Source organism: Colobus angolensis, unplaced genomic scaffold (genome assembly GCF_000951035.1).
Source record: "Colobus angolensis palliatus isolate OR3802 unplaced genomic scaffold, Cang.pa_1.0 Scaffold50, whole genome shotgun sequence".
Taxonomy (NCBI): Eukaryota; Metazoa; Chordata; class Mammalia; order Primates; family Cercopithecidae; genus Colobus; species Colobus angolensis.
The window spans coordinates 3,683,682-3,691,913 of record NW_012118488.1 but is presented as its reverse complement, the minus strand read 5'-3'; the positions used below and the strand labels follow the sequence as shown (position 1 = coordinate 3,691,913).

The following is an 8,232-nucleotide window of genomic DNA, read 5'->3' as shown; positions in this document are numbered from 1 at the left end:
AGGCTGAGATAGGAGGATCACTTGAGGCTAGGAGTTCAAGGCTGCAGGTTGCTATGATTGTGTCTGTGAATAGCCACTCTAGCCTATGCAATACAGTGAGAGGTATCTTTTAAAAAGAGAGATAGACAAGGTACTCCTATAGTGCCTGGGCTGGACTTGAATTCCCAGCCTCACAAAGTGCTACTTTTTAAAAGAAAGAAAAGAAAAAAGAAACTAACATGCAATTTCCAAAGTGGATGCCATGAATTAATTTAATAATTACTTATTCAGTATCTACTGCATGCCAGACATTGTAACAGTTATTTAATTAAACATTTAGTTGGGTGTGGTGGCAGCATACCTGTAGTCTCAGCTTCTGGGGAGGTCAGGGTAGGAGGATCACTTGAGTCCCTGAGTTTGAGAACAGCCTGGGCAACATAGCGAGACACTGTCACTAGTAAAAAACAGTTTTAAAAATGCCTGAAGAATTGTTGTCTGTGTGTTTTACTAACATGTTTATCACCTCTGGAATCGTGCACTGTCCTATTTAATTGGGAGTTAATGGCTGCATTAATAGGTATCCTTTGTCAGGGACAAGGACGAGGAACTAAATTCACTTTCGCTGTGCTGATAACCATTTCTGGGTGAAAGAGGCCAGATTGTATGTAGTGGAATTTAGTTGTACATTTAAATTCACGTCCTGATCTAAGACAGAATTAGGCCTTCTTGGGATTCATAGGATTTGCAATACAAGTTGCTCACCTACTCTCCTTGAATAGAAAAAACTTTTTTTTCTGTCTATATCTTCGTTCAGAGCTCCGCAAGGAAGCATCAACACTTAAATCTTGTAAACAAAGTACCACATATCATATCTATTATATACTTATATATTGTGTATATTATATTATATATTTGTATTTATAAAAGGCATTTTTGACTTTTTCTTTTTTTGGTCTAAATTTCACTGGCTCTTCTACTTAAAGGTTTTTTTTGTACCCACTCTTCTATGACTATCTCTGACCATCCTGAATGTATCAAAGAGGGTAGATGCTCAAGTGGGAGTCACATTGGAAGTACATATATTTTGGAGGGTAATTTCACAATATCAAAGTAAACATCGTGCAGGCTATTGGGCCTACTTGTGCTTATGTTTAGATACACTTGTTGCTACATTGTTTGCAGTAGCAAAAGCATGGAAACCATTCAGCAGGGTAACAGTGGAATTCTGCGCAACCATTAGAAAGAATAAAATATGTCTACAGGGAAAATATATATATATATATATATGCTGGTAGATGCCTGTTATGTTCATTTTTTTTTTGTTTTTTTTAAAGATATAAAAAATCCCTCTCTAAAACCTTTAGAGAGGGATTTGAAATCTAGAAGGAAACTTACTTTTCAATTGTAACTTCTTGTAACTTTTGAATTAAGTTACGTGTGTATATATATACTGCTTTTCTTTAAAATAAAATGCATATATGAAGAAAGGTAGATACAATTTTAACAGTGTTTCCAAAGGGGCATAGAACTTTAGCACTGAAGGGACCTTAGAGTCACCCTCAATTAAAGATGAGGGAAAGAAAAATGAGGAAATTCACATTCAGGAAAGTATCTTCAAACCTGCACTAGAATTCAGGCCCTGAGAATATCAATAGCTTATGAATAGCTTATGAATATATTGACTTGTTCTTATTCTAGCAGTTTATTTAACTGATGTCCATTTCTCATTGTGAAGGATTGATTTTTGGAAGACCCAATAAAACGTTGACCTTTGTAAGACAGTTCTTAAAGCAACCACCTCTGGCAATAATGATAAAGTGGTAGTGTTAACTCTTCCCCATGTTTTGTAACTTTGAGGGGCCCAATCGCTTAGAAATATATTTACAAGTTCCTTAAGTATTATTTGAAGTGAATTTGTATCTAGAGTCCAAAGTTTCCCTTCCTGATTTGAATTCTTATCTGACTATTCTAGATGTTTAAAATTGGTTTTACTGTGTTTTTGTTCCATTTGGTATGCAGGGGTAAAAGGGTCGGGTATAGTCTTGGTGACTTTTAAATGGCTTGCTATTTAAAGGAAGAATTTAAGAGATGGTAGGAAATTGTCTAATGGAGGAAATTTTATGTACTGAAGAGAAACTCTACATTCTTGAAAATATGAGTTATTCTTTTAAGTTGAGTCTTCTTCTGGGTCTTCAAGGCCAGAAACACTTTCTCCTTATTCAAACCACACAGAGACATTGGCAATGGTGAGATTGGCAGTTCAGCCTGGGACTGGACATTCAAACTGCATCCAATGAATATTTTTTTATGTTGATTGACAAAGGCACAAGCAATAGAAACACATTTACTAATGTTAAGATTAGTTGTTAGCTTTAAGATTAAAATCTGCCTGTAGTAGTGACTCTACTACAGGTTGAGCATCCCTTATCCAAAATGCTTGGGACTAGAAGTGTTTCAGATTTTTAATTTTTTTCCTATTTTGAAATATTTACACCCCTAATCCAAATATTCAAAAATCCAAAATGCTCTAATGAACATTTCCTTTGAGCATCATATCCGTGCTCAAAAAGTTTTGGACTTTGGAGCATTTCAGATTTTCAGATTAGGGATGATCAACCTATAGGTAGGGAACACTTATTCTTCCAATTTTTTTTTTTTGAGAGTGTCACTCTGTCGCCCAGGCTGGAGTGCAATGAATGGCACGATCTTGGTTCATTGCAACCTTCGCCTCCTGGGTTCAGGCAATTTTCATGCCTCAGACTCCTGAGTAGCTGGGATTACAGGCACCCGCCACCACGCCTGGCTAATTTTTGTATTTCTAGTGGAGATAGGGTTTCACCATGTTGGCCAGGCTGGTCTGGAACTCCTGACCTCAAGTGATCCACCTGCCTTGGCCTCCCAAAGTGTTGGGATTACAGGCATGAGCCACAGTGCCGGGCCTATTCTTCCAAAATTTAAATGATCCATAGGCCTATCACAAAATGGGTACTCAAAATATTTGATACTAATTTGATTAAGATGATAGGATGAATCTTTGCTTTGAAAGAGGAAATAAAGGATGCCTTTTATTCAGGAAATAAAGATACCTTTCACATCTTAAGAATGAGTCAAATTATGTCTGTGCTGTTTTAATCAGTAAAGGTTTGGTTGAATTGAAAATAAGAAAAGGTTACAGGAGTCAGGAACAAATAGAGTTGCAAATTTATCTTTGTAACTCCATATCCTTAGGAGGAATCCAGTTTGTATAGCCACTTTAATTTTGCTGTGAATATAGACTGAGCAGTGGAATTGAGTAGCTTGACAGTTGACTTAATTTGACCAGTCACATTAGACAAGACTGGAAAGCTAGGTTGAGGGAAGGCAATTTTGTGTGTGTTTTCTGGTTTTGTTTCTAGCATCCTTTCTGATAATGGAGAGAATTTGGTAGCCCATTTGGATCCTACTTAAATGGGTAACTATAGTGCCTCACCAATATCTTTCTTGTGCTATTCCAATTTATCAATCATTATTGGACCCAGTGTCCTGAATTACAGTCTGATTATTTTTCACCAATCTTTTATCTTTCATTTACCCACACTGAAATTCTTGAGCCCAACATCTCTTTTTTTCCCCACATAACTGTGGGGAGATAGTACGATAGCTAGTAGCTAGGTACTGTTCTGAACTCTGCTGCTGGCTTCCTGTATGATTTATTATCACATTGGGCAAGCCACTAAGCTGCTTTGGGGTTCAGGTTCCTTGATCTATAAAATGAAATCATTTGACTGGATATTATTAAGTCCTTTTATATCTGCAGAGCTATTTTATTCCTTTATTCACCAGACTTTTCTTGTGAAGCACCTTCTCTGTGCTAGGCACAATACAGGATGTTCTAGGTACAAACTTCTCGCCCACAAAGAGTGTTAATAACTTCCATCAGTTTATTCAAATCAGCTTAGTCTTTTACTCTGGAAAAATTTAGTGTTAGCAAGTTATCGTCAATTTTTACTATCACTGTATAAGGTATTTGTTAAAATTGCTGGTATTATTTAGATCTTCATCTCCAGAAATACTCATATCTCTACTTTTTGTTTTTCTGCTTATTAATTATTATTATTATTATTGAGACAGAGTCTTGCTCTGTTGCCCAGGCTGGAGTACGGTGGCACAAGCTCGGCTCACTGCAACCTCCACCTCCCGGTTTGAAGCGATTCTCCTGCCTCAGCCTCCCAAGTAGCTGGGACTACAGGTGTTCACCATCATGCCTGGCCTTTTTTTCTTTTTTTTCTGAGACTGAGTTCTGCTCTTGTTGCCCAGGCTGGAGTGGAATGGCACAATCTTGACTCACTGCAACCTCTGCCTCCCGGTTTAAGCGATTCTCCTGCCTCAGCCTCCCGAGTAGCTGGGATTACAGGCATGCGCCACCACGCCCAGCTAATTTTTGTATTTTTAGTAGAGATGGGGTTTCACCGGCCAGGCTGGTCTCAAACTCCTGACCTCAGGTGATCCGCTTGCCTTGGTTCCCAAAGTGCTGGGATTATAGGCATGAGCCACCACGCCCAGCCCATAGTTTACTTTCTGTCAATTAAAGAAAAAAAAGACTAGTCATAATGGGATACCACCGGTCCTGGCTGATTTCTTTAAGGCAAATAAAAAAATACAGAATCTAGAAGTGTGATGTAATTTTTAAAAAGAGAGACCTAAACAACATCATAGGAAAATTTTCTAAGATTAAGTATGTCTTTGTTTAAAAATTGTACACCCAAAGTAAAAAGAGTTTAGTAGGTACTCTGTTGGGCACTGAAAAGAAAAAGACTAGGGGGCTGCTTCAGACTTAGAAATGGGCATTCTTTCAGGAGAGCCCCCATTGTCTAGGTTCTGAGTCTCAGCCCTGCAGGACCACATATGATTATTATAAGTGCACCCGAATGATCAGGCTATAGACTGTAGACAGTGTAGAGGATTAAGTCACATGAAACAAATTCATAGCAGGTGTAGGCATAGAGCTACTGCTTTTGGCTGTGGTCAGAGAAGACCTAAGCAACAAGAAGCAATGTGAATATCTGGAAGAAGTTTCTTCCAGCCTGAGGGAAAAATGCAAAGGCCCTAAGATGGAAACAATCTTGGCTTGTTTGTAGAGAGAAAACCCAGTGTTTTTGGAGTACAGTTAGTGATAAGGGAGAGTGGTAGGTGATGAATTTGGTATAATGGGCCAGCTCTTACAGGCCTCTGTAGGTTCAGATAAAGAGCTGGAATTCTAAGTATGGTTAAGTGAAGGAGCAATATCTGGATTTACATTTTAAAAGCCCACTGTGGCTATCATGTGAAGAATACATAAATTGGGCTACAGAGGAAGCTGGGAGATCAATTAGAAACCAGTAACTATTCAGGTGAGAAAACTCTGGCTTGGACGGAAATGGATAAATGTGGAATACATCGAGAAGCAGGACAGCTGACAGGACTTCCTGATAAAGAGGATAGGAAAAGATAGGGTTTTTAGCTTAAGCGATTGAGTCGAAGAGGTGCCAGTTAGTATTTTAGTCATGTTAGACACTTGAAATGAGTATAATTAAAGAATGGTAAAAATTGTGCTTTTTAATTCTGTAAGCTTGTGGCGAAGGAGAGGAAGATAGCTGTGGAGGAAGACACTGGTTTCTTGAAAACTTAGACTAGAAAAATTACTCTGGCATGTTACAACAATAGATATTTTATTTGAAAAAATTGATGATTAGGTGCTAAAGCATGAAAAGTCATTCTGAAATAATTACAACATCCAGGTGCAGTGGCTCACACCTATAATCCTAGCACTTTGGGAGGCCAAGGCAGGTGAATCACTTGAGGTCAGGCGTTTGAGACCAGCCTGGCCAACATCGTGAAACCCCGTCTCTACTAAAAATACAGAAATTAGTTGGGCATGGTGGCGCACCCCTGTAATTCCAGTAATCCCAGCTACTTGGAAGGCTGAGGTAGAATTGCTTGAACCTGGGAGGCGGAGGTTGCAGTGAGCCGAGATTGCGCCACTGCACTCCAGCCTGGGTGACAGAGCAAGACTCTGTCTCCATCTCAAGAAATAAAAAAATAAAAATAAAATAAAAATAATTACAACATAAGATTCGTTCCCAGGATCCAGTCGTGGAAGTAGTCATGAACCCATTAATGATTTGTTGAGGTCTCCATTAATAATGGTGCTCCAAATTCATTAGAACAAAATAATGTCCTTTTTTTTTTTTAAGATGATGTCTCACTCTGTAGCCCAAGCTGGAGTGCAGTGGCATGATCTCGGCTCTCTGTAACCTCTCTGCCTCCTGGGCTGAAGTGATTCTCCAGCCTCAGCCTTCCGAGTAGCTGGGACTACAAGCATGTACTACCACACCTGGCAAATTTTTTTTTTTGTATTTTTTAGTAGAGACAGGGTTCCACCGTGTTGCCCAGGGTGGTCTGCAACTCCTGAGTTCAGGCGATGTGCCCGCCTTGGCCTCGCAAAGTGCTGGAATTATAGGCATGAGTCACCTTGCTCTGCCAAAAGAACATACATTCATACTGAGTTGCCACTTGAAAATGAAATTGGAACTGAAAGCTAGGGAATATAAGTATCTTTCTCAGGTATTTTTCCCACTCCTACATGTTGAATAAAAGACCATACCTGATCTAAGAGTCACCCCAAAGGAATTGCAAAGTGTTGGTTTAGGAGTTAAAAGACTTTGTGTTCTGAACTCAAGCCCGTTAATAGCCATGTGACCACAGCAAATTGGAACTCTGAGCTTCTGTTCCCTTATTTGTAAAATACTTGCTTGCTCTGTGTGCCTCACAGAGCTGTTGAAAATCCCAAATAAGATCATAAATGTCAGAGTACTTTGAAGACTGTGAAACATTGAATACTGTTTATGAGGGAGTGGTTATATAGCTTAAAGCATTTAACTGGAAAGGACCTTGGAAATCCTTTTAAAGGAGGATGGGGGTGGAAATGCACACGTTGCTTCTCTCTCTCTTTTTTTCTTTCTTTTTTTTTTGAGACAGAGTCTCACTCTGTCGCCCAGGCTGGAGTGTGGTGGCGTGGTCTCAGCTCACTGTGGCCTCCGCCTCCCAAGTAGCTGGGATTACAGGCTTGCGCCATCATGCCGGGCTAATTTTTGTATTTTTAGTAGAGACGAGGTTTCACCATGTTGGCCAGGCTGGTTTGGAACTCCTGACCTGAAGTGATGTGCTCACCTTGGCCTCCCGGAATGCTGGGATTAAAGGCATGAGCTGCCACACCTGGCCTAGGTTGTTTGTCTGCCATGAATCTTGAGGTTATGGTTTCCACTAGACTATAGTGCTCAACTATAGTGGCCTATTTTAAGTGGCCTTATAATTCCTAACCAAAGTGACTTGTGAAACAGAGGACCCTGGATAAATTTAAATGTTATAAAGATGATAAAATGTACAGGTAAGTTTGATTTTGCTCTCTTGTTTGGCAATTAGAGCTTTATTCCTAGCCATAATACAGAAAGGAAAGATATCAAAATATGGTTAGTACTTTGTACATAAATTTTTTCCCCTTTATTTGACGTTTGGGCTGTGGAGTGGGAGCATCTTTTCCTTTAAGAAGTGAAAAATATAAATATGCCAGAGGCTTGCTAGCAGTTGAAAGCAACTGTTGGTGAGAGAATGGAAGGGAAAAAAAAACAACAGGTTGGAGATGGGAAAAGTCAAGGAAGAAGGAGAAAAACATATTTGAAAGAAGGAAAAAAAGCTTAATTCAAGAAGGCAAAAAAGCCTCAAGTGTTGTTTTTATAATCTGTCTTTGAGTTTCAGGTACTGAAATTTGAGATGATTAAAAGAGAGATTGGTTCTTAGAGGAATAAACAATTAAGGCAAAATATAAGGATTTATGGTCTCTATGAAGATATGTCGGATTACTATGAACATTATTTTAAGATGTGCTTTCTGGCGGGGCGTGGTGACTCACGCCTGTAATCCCAGCACTTTGGGAGGCTGAGGTGGGCAGATCACAGACGTCAGGAGTTCGAGACCCGCCTCACTAACATGGTGGTGCGCACCTGTAATCCCAGCTACTCAGGAGGCTGAGGCAGGAGAATTGCTTGAACCCCGGAGGCAGAGATTGCAGTGAGCTGAGATCCAGCCACTGCACTCCAGCCTGGGCGACAGAGCAAGACTCCGTCTCAAAAAAAAAAAAAAAGAAAATAAGAAAAGGTTACAGGAGTCAGGAACAAATAGAGTTGCAAATTTATCTTTGTAACTCCATATCCTTAGGAGGAATCCAGTTTGTATAGC

General features: G+C 39.5%; 1 protein-coding gene across 5 annotated transcripts in view; it reads left to right on the top strand.

Annotated features, from left to right (window-relative positions):
• The window catches only part of SPOP (speckle-type POZ protein), an 85,156-nt gene that overhangs the window by 27,646 nt on the left and 49,278 nt on the right, over nucleotides 1–8,232 (top strand). The window contains exon 1 of one of the 5 annotated variants that reach the window (XM_011959925.1): nucleotides 6,559–7,384. The exons of the other annotated variants lie outside the window; for them this stretch is intronic. The gene's annotated coding sequence lies outside the window, so the exon portion shown is untranslated. Of the gene's footprint in view, nucleotides 1–6,558; nucleotides 7,385–8,232 lie in introns of those variants that run through there. 5 annotated transcript variants of the gene reach the window in all.